Source organism: Ascaphus truei, chromosome 6 (genome assembly GCF_040206685.1).
Source record: "Ascaphus truei isolate aAscTru1 chromosome 6, aAscTru1.hap1, whole genome shotgun sequence".
In the NCBI taxonomy this organism is placed as follows: Eukaryota; Metazoa; Chordata; class Amphibia; order Anura; family Ascaphidae; genus Ascaphus; species Ascaphus truei.
Window position 1 is genome coordinate 9963662 of NC_134488.1, and position 18593 is coordinate 9982254.

Consider the following 18593-nt stretch of genomic DNA (forward strand, 5'->3'; position numbering starts at 1 on the left):
AGATTGGTGTGCGTGGTCAAAGTTCGCTCCACCTCAGCGAGGTCCATGTTTGTGGGGTTGAGCATAATGTGAAGCTGTGCTCACCACAAACGAGGCGCTGGTGCTGATGACCACGGTGCTGAGGTGGGAAAGGATATAACGCCACCCACAGCCACGGGAGCTCGTCTTGAGTGTTGAATAATCTGCATATCCGGCCGGGGCAGGAGAGGTACGTATAGTAGTGGGTACTGTTAGCCAAGTCCGGGATTAGAGAGAGAGACGTAGTCGTTTTACCATAAGCCAAGATCTGGAGCGGAGAGAGCGGAGTAGTCGTATTGCCGAATGCCAAGGTCGGATGCCAGAGGTGCGGAGAAGTCGAGGAGGAAGCCGGTTCGGTACACAAGGATGGGACTGCAAGACAAGACAGGACTAGGGAGGCAGAGAGTGATGAGAACAGCAACTGGTTCTATGCTCAGCCGACGAGCCAGTGACACAGCGGAGTATATATATGTGACAGAATCCAATGGCAGGGTAGCGAGGTGGGGGTGTGTGAATCGACCAGGCTGCGACAGGGATAGGTCCAGAAGGACTCCCTGGGAGGAGATAGAGAGAACAGGGTAGTATGCCTTTAAGAGGTTGGAGCGCCTCCGTGTGGGACCTTGGTGTGGCGGCGATCGGGTGGCCTGGAGAGAGGCTGGTTGTGCGGCGTGGGAGAACCCGACAAAGGTGCTGGTGAGTGGGGAGCGTGACTCCCCGGGTGTTATACCAGAAGATTTGTTTCACCAACCAGAAAGAGATGCAAGGTTGTAGGGTCTATTCAATTTTGGAGATACAGGAGCCTATGCAGAAAGCTCCGATAAGTCACATCTCGCAATGTTTTCGCCAAAAAAGCCTACTGCTATTCAGTAAGCCCCGATAAGTTGGTGATAAGAGCAAAAATCGCTGTTTTTTATTGCCGGAAAAAAAAAATCGCCAGACGCGGGACGATAAGCCACTTTTTGCCAATGATCGCCAATTTTTCAAACACACTCAATTCTTTTAACCCCGATCAGTTTATCGCGGCTGATCGCCACTTTAGAATTGAGATTTCTTCACCAATCGTCTCACCACAAAAAGTTAGCAAAAAGCCCCACGCCTGTAACTTGGCTCCTCTGATCCTCGTGGCTGTTGGCATAGTCGTCGGCAATTCCGCATCTGCACGCGCTGCAGATACGGTGGCTCACCGGGGACAGGACTCTTTGTTGCCGGCTACGGGATCCTCAGAGGGTAAAAAAAAACTGCGCGTTTCGCCTTCTGTTTCTTTCCTCAGGGGTTGTGAGTTCTCTACTCTGCCCTTGAATTATTTATAGGCACAAGCGTCAATGGAAATGTTTGTTCAATATAGAAAAGGGCACCAAAATAACATTCTACTGGCCACTAATTGGATCCTATTCTGTTTCTTTCTTTAACTGTAAAACTTTAATGGGACTAAATACTAAACATATTTAACTTAATAAGACAATAATTTGAATAAACATATTTATTTAAAATCCTTGCTAATTAAAGTGCAGACATATAAATGGATACATATATGCGAACAAACAACCTAACTTAATACAAAAAATTGATCAAATACGATAAATGGCACTAGGAAATAGAAGAAACAATTGTGAGAAACAAACAACTGCTAAAATCCCATTGCCAGACATTTGAACATTGGTGAGTGTTTTAAGACCAAACCAGAGGGTAAAATCATTTAAAATAATTGGAGGTGGGCGAATAGCCTATCACCAATCTCCATTTAAAAATGTCAATATCTAAATACAATTTTAATTATAAATATTAAGTAAAAATATAAATTCTTAAAAATCGGAATGAATATTTAAGAAAGATTAAATTTTACTGTGAGATTTCAATGGAGAAAAAATCTATAGTGTAATAGAAAATAACAAGAAACTGGAATTACTCCAAAAAAGGACTACGTTCAAAATCAACATTTAAACCACTGGTTTTAAGGTTTTGAGCTGATAAATCCAAAGGATTTTTCTTCTAGACAAATCTTTTTCTCTGTTTCCTCCTCTCCAATTTTTGGAGACAGAGTCTATGCCCTTGACCCCCCCGGATTTGACTGATGATACAGTTTAAAATGCAAAGATACGTTATGTGTTTCAAGCAGATGTTCTAAAACTCTATTTTTCAGTAATCTAGTTGTCCGGCCTACATACTGTAGGCCGCAAGGGCATTCCAATAAATAGATGATAAAACTTTTGTTACAGTTTATCAAATATTGTATTGTATTGTATTGTATTGTATGTCTTTATTTATATAGCGCCATAAATGTACATAGCGCTTTACCGTAGTAATACATGTCATATAAATAACAAATAATATAAATAACAGAACATGGGAATAAGTGCTTCAGACATACTGTAAAAGTAACATTAAGGAAGGAGTCCCTGCTCCGAGTAGCTTACAATCTAATTGGTAGGTAGGGAGAACGTACAGAGACAGTAGGAGGGAATACTAGTAAGTGCGTCTGCAGGGGGCCAAGCTTTATGTGTCATGTGTCCATGATTATCCAGTGCTACTCATATGCTTCTTTAAGCAGATGTGTCTTAAGGTGGGTCTTAAAGGTGGATAGCGAGGGGGCTAGTCGGGTATTGAGGGGAAGTGCATTCCAGAGGTGTGGGGCAGAAAGTGAGAAAGGTTTAAGGCGGGAGAGAGCTTTAGATACAAAGGGGGTAGAAAGAAGACATCCTTGAGATGAACGCAAGAGTTGTGATGGTGCATAGCGAGAAATTAGGGCTGAGATGTAAGGAGGGGCAGAAGAATATAAAGCTTTAAAAGTGAGCAGGAGAATTGAGTGTGAGATACGTGATTTAATCGGAAGCCAGGAGAGGGATTTCAGGAGGGGAGATGCGGTCACAGATTTTGGAAAGAGTAGAGTGATTCTGGCAGTAGCGTTTAAGATAGATTGTAGGGGAGACAGGTGAGAGGTAGGAAGGCCGGACAGCAGGAGGTTGCAGTAATCGAGACATGAGAGAATGAGGGCCTGAGTCAGAATTTTAGCAGTTGAGTAACAGAGGAAAGGGCGTATCTTTGTGATATTGCGGAGGAAAAAGCGACAAGTTTTAGAAAAGTTTTGAATATAAGAGGAGAATTAGAGAGAGGAATCAAGTGTGACCCCTAGGCAGCGTGCTTGGGCTACTGAGTGAATGATCGTATTTCCAATAGCAATGTGGAAGGAGGTAGTAGGGCCAGGTTTGGGAGGAAGTATAAGGAGCTCTGTTGTTGACATGTTAAGTTTCAGTCGGCGGATGGCCATCCAGGATGATATTCCAGAGAGGCATTCAGAAACTTTGGTCTGTATAGCAGGTGTAAGGTCAGGGGTTGAAAGGTAAATTTGTGTGTCGTCAGCATAGAGGTGATATTTAAACCCAAAAGATGTGATTAGGTCACCTAGAGAGAGTGTGTAGAGAGAAAAGAGAAGGGGTCCCAGGACAGAGCCCTGGGGTACCCCCACAGAGAGATCAATAGAGGAGGAGGTGTTAGCAAAAGAGACACTGAAGGTACGATGGGAGAGGTAAGAGGAGATCCAGGAAAAAGCTTTGTTCCGAATACCAAGAGTATGGAGAATGTGAAGGAGAAGAGAGTGGTCCATGGTGTCGAATGCTGCAGAGAGGTCGAGTAATATGAGCAGAGTGTAATGACCTCTGTCTTTGGCAGCGTGGAGGTCTTCAGTTATTTTAGTGAGGGCTGTTTCAGTAGAGTGAGCAGTGCGGAAGCCAGATTGTAGAGGGTCTAGGACAGAATAGGTGTTGAGAAAGTGTAGCAATCGAGAGAATACAAGACGTTCAAGAAGTTTGGAGGCAAAAGGCAGGAGAGAGACAGGTCGATAGTTAGAAGGACAGGTAGGGTCAAGCTTGCTGTTTTTGAGTAATATCTATTCGAAAATGTCTCTTTTGTTACATTTGAACTGAACTCCTCAGCCCTAATTATCCCATTGAGGCAGGCTTTACAATGTAAACAAGTAAAGAAACCTTTTGGATGGGTTTCCAGCCACATGTCTTTGGCACCTACATGTTCTATTGTGTCCAATTTACTTTAAGGACACTTGGTGCAAATGTTTCTTTCAAATGTGAAGCCCTAGAGAATATTGACTGAGGTCTTGGGATTCAAAACTCTCCTAACAAAGGATCCTGTTGTAAAATCTTCCAGTGTTTATTTTAAAAGTTTTTTTATTTTTCCAGACTGGGTATTAAACTGGGTTACAAATGGGATTCAATTGTCCTGAATTTTTTCTAATTTCTTCCTTCTAGACTCTTTTTTAGGTATAAGAGTCCCCTCTCTTTTTAAATTACTGACTCTCATCATCGCATTGTCCAATAGATCAGAGTTATATCTTTTCTCCAAAAATATATATTTTAGGAGAAGAGATTGCTCTCGACATACTGTGTCTGATGTGCAATTTCTCTTGACACGTCTTAGCTGTCCATAACAATACTATTTAACCAATCCCTATGGTGACAACTACTGTAGTGTGGTCTACATAGGTATTACAATCTATGGACTTGAAATGTGTTTTACGCTTAAACCTTTTTTTCTTCAACACATAGGTGTAAATCTAAAAATTGAATGTTGTTCTTACCCACAGTATGTGTGAAATTCAAATTACAATCATTTTGATTCAGATTATTAATTAATTCTATGGCATCTTCTTCAATGCCAAGCCATATGAAGATCACATCATCTATGTAGCATTGTGATGTTGGTAGCCCTTGACGACTAAGTTTGAGCAAAACAATGTTTTTGCTGTATTAATAACACATAAAAAAAGTTTGGAGGTAAAATAAGTCACCAAAATCCTCCACCATGCAGTGTACAGTAAATACAAATGCCACTTTGGGTGCATTTGCATGTCTCAGACCGGTGTGCAACTCTGTCTTTCCCCATTATCACTTAGCAAACAATCGCTTCCACTGCAGCCAAAGATTCTGGGTAATGACATGCAAATGAACACAGCGTGTCACTCTTTACTTCTTATCCATTTTAACATTTACCCCTACACACTTATCCCTGCTGTATTACACTTCAACATAGCTTTGGCTAAAGAAGTGCATAGCCAGTAAACCTATCCACAGACAGCTGTTTCGCTGTCTCATCAATGCGAGGTTAGTGGCTGGCATTGCAACGTGAAGCTGGTACATGAGTATAACCAGACATTAAAAAAAGTTATGATGTGGGGGGGGGGGGGGGGGGGGTAAAAATAAACTAACAAAAAACCTCTGTTGGTAGACAATACAGATGTTATTATTAGCCTTACTATCCCCTTAACTGCCCCCTTCACTATCACCTTACCCCTCCACTCTAATCGCACATACTCCCATAATACTAAAATCAAACACAGATAACCCCCATCCCAAAAAGTAAATTAATGGCAGCTGGTTGCTTGATTGGTGTTTTCCATGATTTCACTATTGCCGTGATGTACAGGTATCACCTATGGAGAAAATAAGTAAACCACTATGTTGCTGTGCAATAGGTAAGGAAAGTAGTTTAAAGATGTGTGATTGTTTTGTTAAACTGCATATAGTGCCCTAATATAGTACTTTATTGTGTATAATACCTAACTAGTTACTCTACTCTAATTCTCTATGCCTGATCCTGCACAGAACAAAGCAATGCAGTGTTGCGGTTTATACTGTACATCATAATACAGAAATAAACCCGTCACCTTCACCATCAAAGACTATATTATTATTTTTTTTTAATAAAAGTATGTCAACACACCTCTACCAACCACAGGCTTTGGCAGGAACAACACCTTAATAAATAAATAAAAAATAAAATATCTGTCTGCACACTGTTCAGAGAGGAGACAGAAGAAATATGCGCTGCTACCATTGTCTGGGAGTTTGTAGAAGAGTACAGGAGCAAAGCTATCCACATCCAGGATGAAAAAAATAAGTATGGGCAACTCCAAGTGAAAATCAAGTCTTGATTTATTAAATCAGCAGGGCAATGGGGTAGGAAAACGCACCAACGCGTTTCATCCCGCAGGACTTTCTCATGGTGTCCATTGTCTGGGAGCACAACATGGTACACATTTCCTGTGGCCTCCTAAACAGTAAATAAGCATTCATAAAATGCATTTCTATTACAGGTGCACACACTATCTATCTATCGCTGTACTTTACTTGTAATAAAAAAAATCCAAAGGATATTTACTGTACCTTCCATAGGTAAGCCAGGTGAAACCCATGGCTCGACCTGTACAACATCCAAAAGCAGCTCCTGTACTCGGGACAGAGAGGGTACTTCTGCCATCTTTGCGGCTTGCCTGCTGATGCAGATGGCACTGGCATATATATACAGTACTGTTAAAATGTATCTTTTTACAACTCATGTATGAGTGTCAGGGTTTGTGCAATAGTTGAATATGTATGCGTGTTACTAGAATAATTTTTTACAATTAATTTAATCAGTATTAGTATTCACTGAAAGCACCTTTTTATACGCCAAAAAAATGAATATCCTCTACCTTTGTAATAATCAAGAAAGAACAGGTTTCAATACATTCTTGCTATACACCGAATACATGCATTGTCCAGAGCCATCTTTACTCCATCATTCCTATGCGTGTAGCTTGAGTTATTAGTCTTACAGTACATGTAAAACTTTGTACAGAACCAAGAATCCAATCCTCTTGCATCCTTCCTGATATTTTCAGTGACCATGCAATAGTGTACTGTGTAAGAAAAATTAAACCGCCCCATTCAAGCACTAAAGTTCTCCTCACTAGAACATTTAAAAACTTTAACCCACAACAGTTTCTGGATGACCTTACCAACTGCCCATGGCACAGAATCGATTTAATTCCCGACCCTGATTCTGCGCTCGACTATTTCCAATCCGAGTTCTTAAAACTCTGCAATACCCATGCTCCACTACGCAGAATAAGGGTACAGGGGGCCCACCTTCCATGGGTTACACCTGACCTTATAGCACTCTACTAGTTCAGGGATGCCTTGTTGAAAAGCTACAAAGTAACTGGCACTACCAAGGATCTCAATCACTACAGATGCATGCAGAATATGTGCACAAGGCAAACAAGGCATGCAAAAGCACAATATTACTCTGACAATCTCCACCAGAATACATCAAACCCAGCTAACTTCTGGAAGGTTATCAACAATATATTCCAGCCTCCTAACCATCAACAACCAAGTAATATCACTAAGGGGGATATTACTCTGACAAACCCCACTGACATTGCAAATGCATTCAATGATTACTTTGTGGGGTGTGCCACTAACTAATTAGTGAAACGCAGCCCAAATCACAAACCTGAACCTCATCCTGGGAGTACCCCTACAGTCCCACCCCCTCCCAACACTGCCCACAATTTTCAATTTGGCCCAGTATCTGAAGAGGAGATTATACAAGCGCTCCTCAAACTAAAACAAAGCAGCCAATGTGGACCCGACTTACTACAATCTAGGTTCCTACGACTTGGTGCCCCAGCCATTGCCAAACCGATTGCGTCCATAGTCAACTCTATCCTGTCTGCAAGCCATATCCCTAAGACCTGGAAAACTGCCAGAGTTGTCCCAATCTTCAAAAGTGGGGACAAAAACACTGTCTCAAACTAGAGGCCAATCTCACTTCTCCCAATTCTATCCAAAGTCATGGAAAAATGTGTCCACTCCCAATTAAGCGATTTCTATACCAAGACAAATTTCCCTAGCCAATTCCAATCTGGGTTTCGTCCCAAACACTCCACCGTAAGTACCCTGCTAAAAGTTTGCAATGAAATCCAGTGTGGAATGGAACGGGGACAACTCACTGGTGCAGTATTCCTAGATTTTGCAAAGGCTTTTGACACAGTTGATCATGCTATCCTGCTTAACAAACTCCAGAGCTCTGGAATAGGGAAACATGCTTTAAACTGGTTTCAGTCCTACCTATCAGGAAGATCCCAACATGTGTCCATCTCAGGCTCTAACTCCAACCCCCTGGATATCACCTGTGGTGTCCCGCAAGGCTCTGTTCTGGGGCCCCTACTCTTCTCAGTGTTCATTAATGATCTTCCCACAGCTTGTAAGGAAGCCTCAATACACATGTATGCAGATGACACAATCCTATATGCACACAGCCATAGCCTCTCTGACCTTCAACACATACTTCAGTCTGACTTTTTGAGACTCGAAAACTGGATTTCCCAAAACAAACTGTTTTTAAAAACTGACAAGACTGTAACAATGGTATTTGGGACCAAGACTAAATTTGTAAAGCTTCCAGTGACGGAGCTCCTGATTAGAATCAACGCTAACACCACCCTAACACCTGTCACTAGTTTTAAATACCTGGGCTTATGGTTTGACTCCCACTTAACATTCGGGATGCACATTGATACCCTGACAACCAAGACCTATGCCAAACTAGGGGTACTTTACAGGAACAAATCCTCCCTAAGTCTCCTGATCAGAAAGCGTATTGCACAGCAGATGCTAATGCCAATTATTGACTATGGAGACATAGTATATGGCTCGGCTCCTCAAACCCACCTTAGCAAACTTGACACCCTCTACAATTCAATTTGTCGTTTTGTTCTCCAATGCAACTACAACACACATCACTGCGAAATGCTCAAAGAACTAAATTGGTCAACACTAGAGTCTAGGCGCAAAGTTCACCTTTCCTGTCTTGCCTTTAAATTCTTCATGGGCAAGCTACCCAGCTACCTGAACAAGCTCCACACCCCTACCACTTGCAGCACTTATCACCTGAGATCAGACTCCAAAAGACTATTCATGGTCCCAAGGCTCAACAAAGTATCCGGACGTTCCTCCTTCTCCTTCCGTGCACCCCAAAACTGGAACAACCTACCAGAGACTCTCACATCCACCACCAGTTTAAGTTCTTTCAAATCTAAGGCTGTCTCACATTTTAACCTGGTCTGTAACTGTTTCATACGCTCATAATATATATTTTCTTTAACTGTGCACGCAATGTGTTGTATATAATGTATACCCTGTTCATTTATGTAACTGTACTTGTAACTATGTATTATTTGTTTTACTCTGTGCCCAGGACATACTTGAAAACGAGAGGTAACTCCCAATGTATTACTTCCTGGTAAAATATTTTATAAATAAATAAATAAATAAATAAATTTACACCAGGTGTGCGCAAAGTTTTTAACTTGCGCTCCCACTGCCTCTCGGCACGTCCCCCCCCTTCCTCCTCCTTGGCTCTGGCGTCAAATAATGTCGCGGGTCATGTGACGCCAGTTACCATGGCGACGCGTCATTAAGATAAGGTAGGAGAAGCTGTAGAGGCCTCGCGCGGTCGACCCGTCATTTAATTTAAAGCCTTGGGGGAGAGTGCAGGACCTCTGTTGCTGCCATGCCCCCCAGGAAATTCTTCAACCCCCCACTTTGCGCTACCCTGATTTACACCATATTCCCTCAGCCTGTCTTTTCTTACCAAAAGTGGAAATCTGAATAAGCCATTCAAGCCCCATCAGTAGTAGATGCTAGTCAGCTGTTCCCAAAGTCCTGCCTCTTGTTCAGAGTACTGAGCCATGTTTGCCACATTTTAGGACCAAAGTAAATAAAGCAGCCCACGGAGAGATCCTTAAACAAAAAAACTTGATATAAGTGTTTTACAAGAGAATGAAAAACATAAAAAAAATGTTAATGGCAATTACAATGGTGTGAGGATTCGCCATTCTAGTGGCTGGAGACCTTCTCCTCACCTGAGAACCCTTGAAATGACAGACACCCAGAATGCGCGATCTCATTGTCCTGTTACGTGCGTTCGGACTGCGCACAGTCAGTCTGTCCTCCCGCGGGCTCTGTCTCCAAGCCCAGCCTACGCACAGGTGTGCGGCACACTCATTCACCCAGCCTCCCCTCCAACCTCCTTCCCTGTCTCCGCCCCCGCTCCTGTGACAGGCAGACCCGGCGCAGGCATGACGCGCGCACCGCACTCTGCCACCTGATCCCAGTGACGAGCACAGATCAGCACACGCTTGGTACCGCCTCCAAGACTCGGGCACGCTCTGCAGAGGGGCATGCGTGATGCGCAAGTGATGCGCGACCAGGTCGCCAGTAATCCACGTTGGTGAGGCGCGAGACACATAGCTCCGCCTCCGCTTCTAATTTGGCTGTGTCATAGGGCACACCTGTGTGACCCAGCAGCCTATAGGATTCCCCTCTTCTGCTCCGCCCTGGCTCTTCATTGGTTGATGGCTCTTTAAATATCTGCCTTGCTAATTCACTCATTGCTGAGCATAACCTTGTGTGACACTGTGCCTTGCTACATCCCTGCCTTTTACCTTGTTGTATCCTGCCTTGTTCCTGCTGCTGCCTGACCCCTGCTTCGTATCTGGACTCCACACCTCTCCTCTCCTATCCCGGCTTATATACGACCATTCTGAACTCTCTACTGACCTCAGCTATCCTCGCAACGATTACTCTCCACTCTCCAATCCTGACCTTGAAAAGTACCCCAACAATCCGCTACTCTCCAATCTAGATCCGGCACGTATACAGTAGAGGCAACTCTTATTCGAACAAAAACCAGTGGCAATTCCCCAAAAAAAACAGGAAACACCCAGGTACATTCTGAATACATGCCTTAAACTTTCCTTAAACTAGCCCCAGCATTTCTGCATTGATTAATGGCCTATCAGATTAACAGCGGGGGTCCCTGGCAGTCCCATTCAAACTGAATTGGACTGCCAGGGGTCCCTGCTGTGTTAATCCTATGGGTCGTTAGTCAATGCAGAAATGCCTTAAACGTGCCTCAAACTAGCCCAGAACATACCCAGCACATACCCAGCACATACCCAGAATGTAACCCGGCTAGTTTACGGCAAATGTTAGAATAAACGTTGCCTCTACTGAAATGACTACTCTACCTTCTATACTCCTGACCCGGCTTGCAAGACTAATCTACACTCTAGGTGCGCCCTCGCAGTTGTGGGTTGGCGTTTATACAATTCCCTACCTCAGCCTCGCAGTCACGTCTAGTTTGTGGTGAGCTACGCAATACAAACGGAGACTTTATAATAATTTCCCCTACAATTAATTATTGCTATTCCCTCTCCATCCATCTCTATTGCCATTCAGTATCTTTCAATAAACACCGGTAACACACTTTTGATATTTGTCGTTGTCGATATTTTGTCAATATGTTGTCGATATTTTGATGATGTCGTTTTTGCAAGTTTCTACACATTAATTCCAGTAATTTTGTTTCCCCTTCACTTGTTTATCTTTGTTAGCAGGCTTCAAATATTTGTGCAGCTTATGCTTTTATGCATGCAAGACCAATTTGATGGGTTTCAAAGGTAGAGTTCTACTTTTTACACCTTGTCTCAATAGACACCCATTCACCAACTCAGCCCTACCCAACATTTAAACCTTATATTCTAAGTATGATTGTTTCCCCACCCAATTAGAAGTGATTAACTTTTAGCCCCTTAACACAATGGAGGTCCAACATAGTAGTACTTGCATGAACACAGGCACATAGAAATTGGAGTGTCATACAAACAGATAGAAATGGCTGATACAGATCAGAACTGCTGTATCACTCTCCTCCATATTTTGCTGCAACGATGGATGAATCTAGCTTCTACGGATTCAACAATCTTCAAAAGGCTGTACCAGTTACAGCACTAAGGGTCCTAAGAAGGAGCTGAATACTTGCCTATAACACCAGAAAGCCCATGACCACTAAAAAGAATTGTTCAAAGAATAAAGTGGGAAAAGAAAACCTGGTGTAAGCATCCAAAACTTCAAAGGGCAAAATTTTAGGACCAATCTGGAAGAAGAAGCAAGCGTGATCCATAGCGATTGAACATCCTCGGAAAGCTGGTTCTGCATCAGGTACCTCAAGTACAATCACTCCCATCTCAACACATCGCACACCACTACAGAGTTAGCTCCATCCTCCTTGAACTCGTCCAACACCACTCCAGATAGCATGGCATTGTCAAGTGATTTTTAATGGACAATTGGGATGCTTGTATACTTTGCACACCTGTGGTCAATAGAAAAAATGTAGCAGGCATCCGGAGCAACAGCAGGAAGACGGCAATGACTGGCAATCGAATCCCACGGTCAGGAAAAGGCTTTAATGGAGTACACAAATAGGACAAGTAGTCCACATATTCTCCCACCTACGTGTTTCACGCCGCAAGGGCGCTTCGTCAAAGAGTGGGTCAGACATGCCACTGACGATCTGAGCAGGAATAGAAACTGGACTTAATGGATAAAAAATAGACCTTGTTTTTGAGAGGATTCACCATATTGCGAGTCGCACGGATGGTTTCTATTTGCTTGTGGATAGACTGTTGCAAGAGAGACCGACATCTGGAGGAAGCCTATTCTCCCTCTCCACCTGATGTGCCTTTTAGCAATATCCAGATGCTGGGAAACCCGTACATGCCATCCTGCTTATTCAGCGATGATGAAATTGTGCCCCAATTATCCCCCATGCTCCTGAGACTGACCTGCAAGAAAGTGGCATCCTGGAGCAGATACCTGTGCCTGTTTCCCAAAGCATATCAGTGGCTACTGAACCATGGAGGTGATGATGTACCTTTATCCCTGTCACTGGGGATCCAGTACTTGACATCCTTCCATAATACCCAATGAAACTTTGCAAAGATATGCTGCACACTGCAGGGGACTGCCATATCAATTTGTCCAATTAATCTTCTAACATGTTCCTTCGAACTTTGTAAAATGGAACAGAAATGTGAACATTGATGACTCGCGTGTTAAGAAGCGTTTACTAAACAATTTGAAGAGTGCTATTTTAGATAGCCTTGGGAAGTAGTATTAACATAGTACTGCCGAATTCAAGAACATGAAAGAGACTATTAATGGACTACTGTATTATGGAATTTGAGGACTGTGGGCTGGAGTATTCATTGACTGAAACAGATGCAAAGATACAATTTGAAAAAAAAAATACAGTTTATTGCTTAATTATGTTGGGGGTGATGTTAGTTAGTAGTGTTCAAAAGCAACAATTTGGCTGTTCTCCTTTTGTTGTCCATTTCATGAAATGCTCTACTGATGCCATTGTTTACATCCTTGCTTTGCAGATTCTCAATGTCAACACCTTGTACGGATGTACTTATGGTAGTATGGAGCCACAAAGCGGATCCCATTATGGTTTGAGGGTGTGATTGTTAGTGGGTGTCACTTTGTAACGAAGTTTATTATACTTAATGCATAATGTAGAGACAAAAATGTCTTTAATGTTATGCTTTCTATTATAACATGGACATTGTTTGACTCTTCCCTTACTGCTTCATTCCTCAAATTGTACACATATGCAAATAGAGAAAGTGCTACAATACACTTATGGGGATCAGAACATATGTTTAACATTATCCTTATACCTCCAACATACTGTAACAGGAAAAACACTTTTTTTGTACGGGTAAAAAGGTCCTGTAGTTTTACTTTATTAAACTATTCACCATTAGAAATATCCGTATATATATTGTGTAATTCACTGTTTAATAGATAGATCAGTAGAGTGTTACTTAAGAGACCAGTAATGCATCTTTCTAGCTGGAGAGAGCTACAGAGGATACACTCTGTTAACACCTTCTAACTATAGAGATCAGCAGAGCATTTCATACCCATTGAAACACACATACATCATCAAGTGATTAATTTTGGATTCTTTGAATGCTGTTATACCAATTATTGAACCAACCTAAAGATTGCTTTTGGACGTGAGCTTCAAAGACCATGTCGGTTTGTTGTTTAGATCATCTTTCAACATCCTTTAGTGAGTAAGATACTATATTTGGCAAAAGAATAAAAAATAATAGGTTTACTCTTTCATACTTCGCTTCTACTGATAAGTGATGTTAGGCCAATATTTTAGCTGTTATTTGGATTGCCACTTGTAAGAGATGTGTGCAGATGTTCATTTTATGGAGACCAATTAGGGTGAAATTATATCTTGGCTTTATTGCGCCTGTTCCTTTAACAAGGCAAAACATATAAAAACAAACAAATATAAAGGCCTACTCCACTTTGGAGACTAACTAAACATTTACTCCAGTCCTTTCAAACTGGGTGGGTAGCTATGAAAGAAAAGAGAACAGGGGAGCCCAAAATAAATAAAAATATCAGTCAGATATATTATTATTAAAAAGTCAACAATGATAATAAAAATAGAAAGCAAGTGATGTGGAACAGAATGTAATCTATAGATGTATTCACACTGCCATGTGTGGTACTAAGTCTTAGGATGGTTTCTTTCCTCTATGCTGCTCCTTCACTGCAGAAAACAGCTAATGCTCCCTTCAGGGTCTTTCACAGATGTGACCTCACCGATAAGCATAAGAGGGAAGACAGTGCCATGAATACAGGTTTAAAAGGATATTTTATTTAATAAAAAAGTGAGTAACAGTGTAACTCACATGTGAATAGCTGAATCCGGTCCACGTCGCCAGTTTCTGCACTCTGGTGCAGTGTGAGCCTGATCCCGTGTCTGGTATACAGGTCTGCAAGTCCAAAGCGCAGGCGCCAGCTATGGTGTCCGCACGCAGCCAAACAGCTCCAGATCCAGGTCCCTACATGAACTACGTGTTTCCTTCGTCATTGTGCCATCCTATACCTTCCCCCCCCACCCCCACCCCCAGCATCCTCTTCCCCCTCTGTACTGCTGTGGATGTACATCCCCCACTATCCCCAATTCTCACCTTCCTTATCTCTCTTTAATCTCTGTTTTAACACCCTTCCAGTGCCTCCCACACCCCACCTCATATACATCTCTCTGTTCTTTCTTTTTTGCAGAGATGGCAATAGGCAAACACCAGCCACAGACACGGGGACCCCACCCGGAATGTGGGATGGTCTTGCTGGCCAAGACTAGGGCAGGAGAGATAAAAAAAAATGAATACTTTCCAGGTCCAATGAAGGAGAGGTCCGGAGAGTGGGCGGTACTATTGCCAAGGTCAGGACTGGAGATGAGCGGATCGTCTGAGTTCAAAGCCAGGGTCAGGATTGGAGAGATGCGGATCGTCAAAGTTCAAAGCCAGGGTCAGGGTAGGAGCGGTGCGGAGAGACAGGTGAAGCCGAGATCAGTATTCCAGAGAGCGAAGGGTCCAAGGGCAGGCTGGGTCGGTACACAGGAGATCAGAACTAGGAACAAGGTAATAGGGGAGGAACGAGACAGATTAAGCAGAGGCAAACATAGGTAACATGAGTCTATGCTCAGCCAAAGTGCTAGTGTCACAGCAGAGCATCAATAGCAGGCAATGACCAATCCCCCAGGGGGTGGAGCGGAGGCATGACCTCTGCAGAGTCCAGTGATTGGCTGGATGGGTGTAATGCCTGTATGCCCGCAGACCTTGCCAGTCCCCAGTACTGAGGTGGGTAAGGGTATAACACGCACCCACAGCAGTGAGGGCGTGCCCGGACTGTGGTAATGCATTGCCGGGCCTGGTAAGAAAAGGGTTAACGTATACTTGCAAAGTCCTGGGTGCCAGAGATCGGATAGTAATGTCCGTGTGCCAGAGTTCAAGGATTGGAGAGAGCAGCGTAGTGGTGTCCGTAAGCCAATGTTCAAGGGTTGGAGAAAGCAGAGTAGTCAAATCCAAAGCAGTAAGTTCAAGCCAGGGGAATCCAAACAGGGGTAGGGACAGGAACCAGCGCTGAAACAGACAAGGGAGCTAGGCATAGACACTGCACACACAGGAGCCACAGGAAAGCTATGCAGAGCAATGAGTAAGTGGACACAGTGGGGTTATAAAGGAAGGAGAACGAATAAGGGAGAGAGGAGGAGCAGAGGGTTGAGTGAGAGTTTGCAGGGATAGGTCAGAGAGAGCAGGGGAGGAGACAGGGGAATAATTAAGGGATATGGCCTGTAAGCCATGGGGGGCGGAGCTAGACAGCTAGACAGCAAATAACTGGAGTGTGTGCACCTTCTGTAAGGGTATTATGCGCGTGCACCGCACGTGTCACGGAACGTGGGGGAGGCAACGCCGCGGGGGCGTTTGGCAATGGGGGTGAAAGAGACGGAGAGGCAGAGGAGCAAGGTAATGCAGAGGCTGAGGGAATTGAGACACGCCGGTGACCTCGGATGCCGCGGAGGGGTACCAGGGAACGTGAACGCACGCGCACATTGCGGAGAACGCGCATGTGGCCTGAACGCGGGTCAGGGCATGCCAACCGCGCCACAGAAGAACGGCCATGAGGGAGAGAGCGAGGGAGCAGGGAAGCGGGAGGGCTAGAGGCAGTGGGAACAGAGGTGACGGGGACACACTGGGAAGCGCGAGTCCCCTGATCCATCACAATGGGATAAGGCAGCTGCAAGAGATGGAGCTAATGAGCTCTTCTTGACCCGTCGCTCAGGTGCGTCGCGCGTTGGTGATGCGCCGTGTGTCCAGCCTCCAATCCCACGATGCGGGGTCCACTCCTGCGCACCATGCCAGCGGGGACCGCTGCTCCCGCAGGGAACACTCTGCGCCTGCGGGAAGAGGCGCACAAGGAAGTTTGGCAACGCAGAGGGCCGACAGCGAGCGTCGGAGCGGGCCGCAGGTAAGTACGGGTGCGTGGGACCTGCGCGGGGATGCGTGTGGGCCCGCGAGTCCTTACAGTATATATATATATATATATATATATATATATATATATATCAATCAGAAAAAAGAAACATCCAGTGCAATCACACAGGGATATCTAACCAATTATTACCACATATGGTACTGTGAGTACTGAGAAACCTGAATAGGACTCACCATAAGAGAACTGCACTAGGTCTTATTAGTACTGAGAGTATCACAGCTATTGAACAGTATTCCTACACAATACCATACACCAGGATAACAACTCAGGTGTATAGGAATACCTATATGTCATCAGTGACTGCTATAAGCCCAGCTGGGAATTGCTATATCATATGAGTGTGAGAGATTCTGAAATTCTCAATTGTTTTTAAAGAGCTCACAAAGTGTGAATTTTTTTACTTATTGTGATTCATTTATTTTTTTATGATTAAAACTGTGTTAAACTATCCTGTGTGTCCTTTGCCTCTCCCTATATATACATCACCACCCATGAGGAGGAGACTTGGCTGAAAAGAAGTGTCGTAGGATCCAAGGACACAGGTTCAAAGACGTTCCTAATATACTGACAGAGTTCCAGATCCCAGGGTGGATAAAACGCCTGAATTAATTCAACACGCTGTGAGTGCATATCTTACCATTTATTGGTTAAACTTATAAGACATACTACCCTATGTTTTTTGCTCTCTTTTGTCTCCCCGTGCGTCATTCTTCTGATATATATATATATATATATATATATATATTCCCAGAAGAAGACAGTTTCTTGTCGAAACGCGTCGGAGTCTTTCTGAGGGGGGCCCCTACCTTTATTCACCTGACATGGAGTTTTTGATCCAATTTTCCTGCCTGTGACTGCCATATACTGAGTGGTGATGTATACCTGATTTTGTTACTTCTACAACTTGTGTATCCACAACATGCAACCATTGCACATTCTATATGGTGATTTTTTATGTGGTTACAAAATTCCAGTGCAGATTGTTTACCATACAGGTGTGCTTAAACCAAGCCCCCTGTGTCCTATGCTTGTCTTGCTATAGATCTATCTTTAGACCCTTGCCTCAAGGTTCACATTGTCTAGGTAGTGTGGAGCCCCCCTCTCCTTTTAACTTTATCCCCTGTTTTATTCACCTTAATAAACTCTTTTTGTTACACTTTAATTTATGTCCGTGTGCTTTCTACAAGGTTACTTTCTCTCTGTTGTTTTCATATCTAATTTACCTTTAGCACCACTGTAAAGTCTAAATTACATATGACTCATTAACAGTTGTTTTGGACAATATTAATTTAAGTGTAGAGCGATATTTCTGTGTGTTATAATATATATATATATATATAGCTCAACCCCATTATAGCGCGATCCGCTACAACGCAGATCCGCTTAGAACGCGGTGAGAGTACGGCTCCCATTTTATAAAAGCTATATTTTTAAAGCTTTATTGCTAACGGACAGACACACACACACAATACTCCCATGCACATCACATCCCATCAGCCCTGCCCATCACATCCCACCCCCTGCCTGCACATCACCCCCCCAGCCTGCACATCCCACACCCCTGCCTGCACATAACCCCCCCAGCATGCACACCACATCCCCAGCCTGCACATCACACCCCCTGCCTGCACATCACCCCCCAGCCTGCACATCGCCCCCCTGCACATAACACCTCATCCCCCCTGCCCATCACATCCCACTTCCTGCACATCACATCTCCCTGCCTGCACATCACCCCTTCCTACACATCACATACCCCAGCATGCACATCACCCCCTGCACATCACATCCAATCCCCCCTGCCTGCAAATGGCCCCTTCCTGCACATCACATCCCCCTGCCTGCACATCACCCTCCCTGCACATCCCATCCCCCCCTGCCCATCACATCCCCCCTTCCTGCACATCACATCCCCGTGCCTGCACATCACATCCCCCTGTCTGCAAATCACATCCCCCCATACACACACCTTTCCCCCCTCCCTCACTCCCTCCCTTTACCTCCACCGGGGGGAGGAGAGAA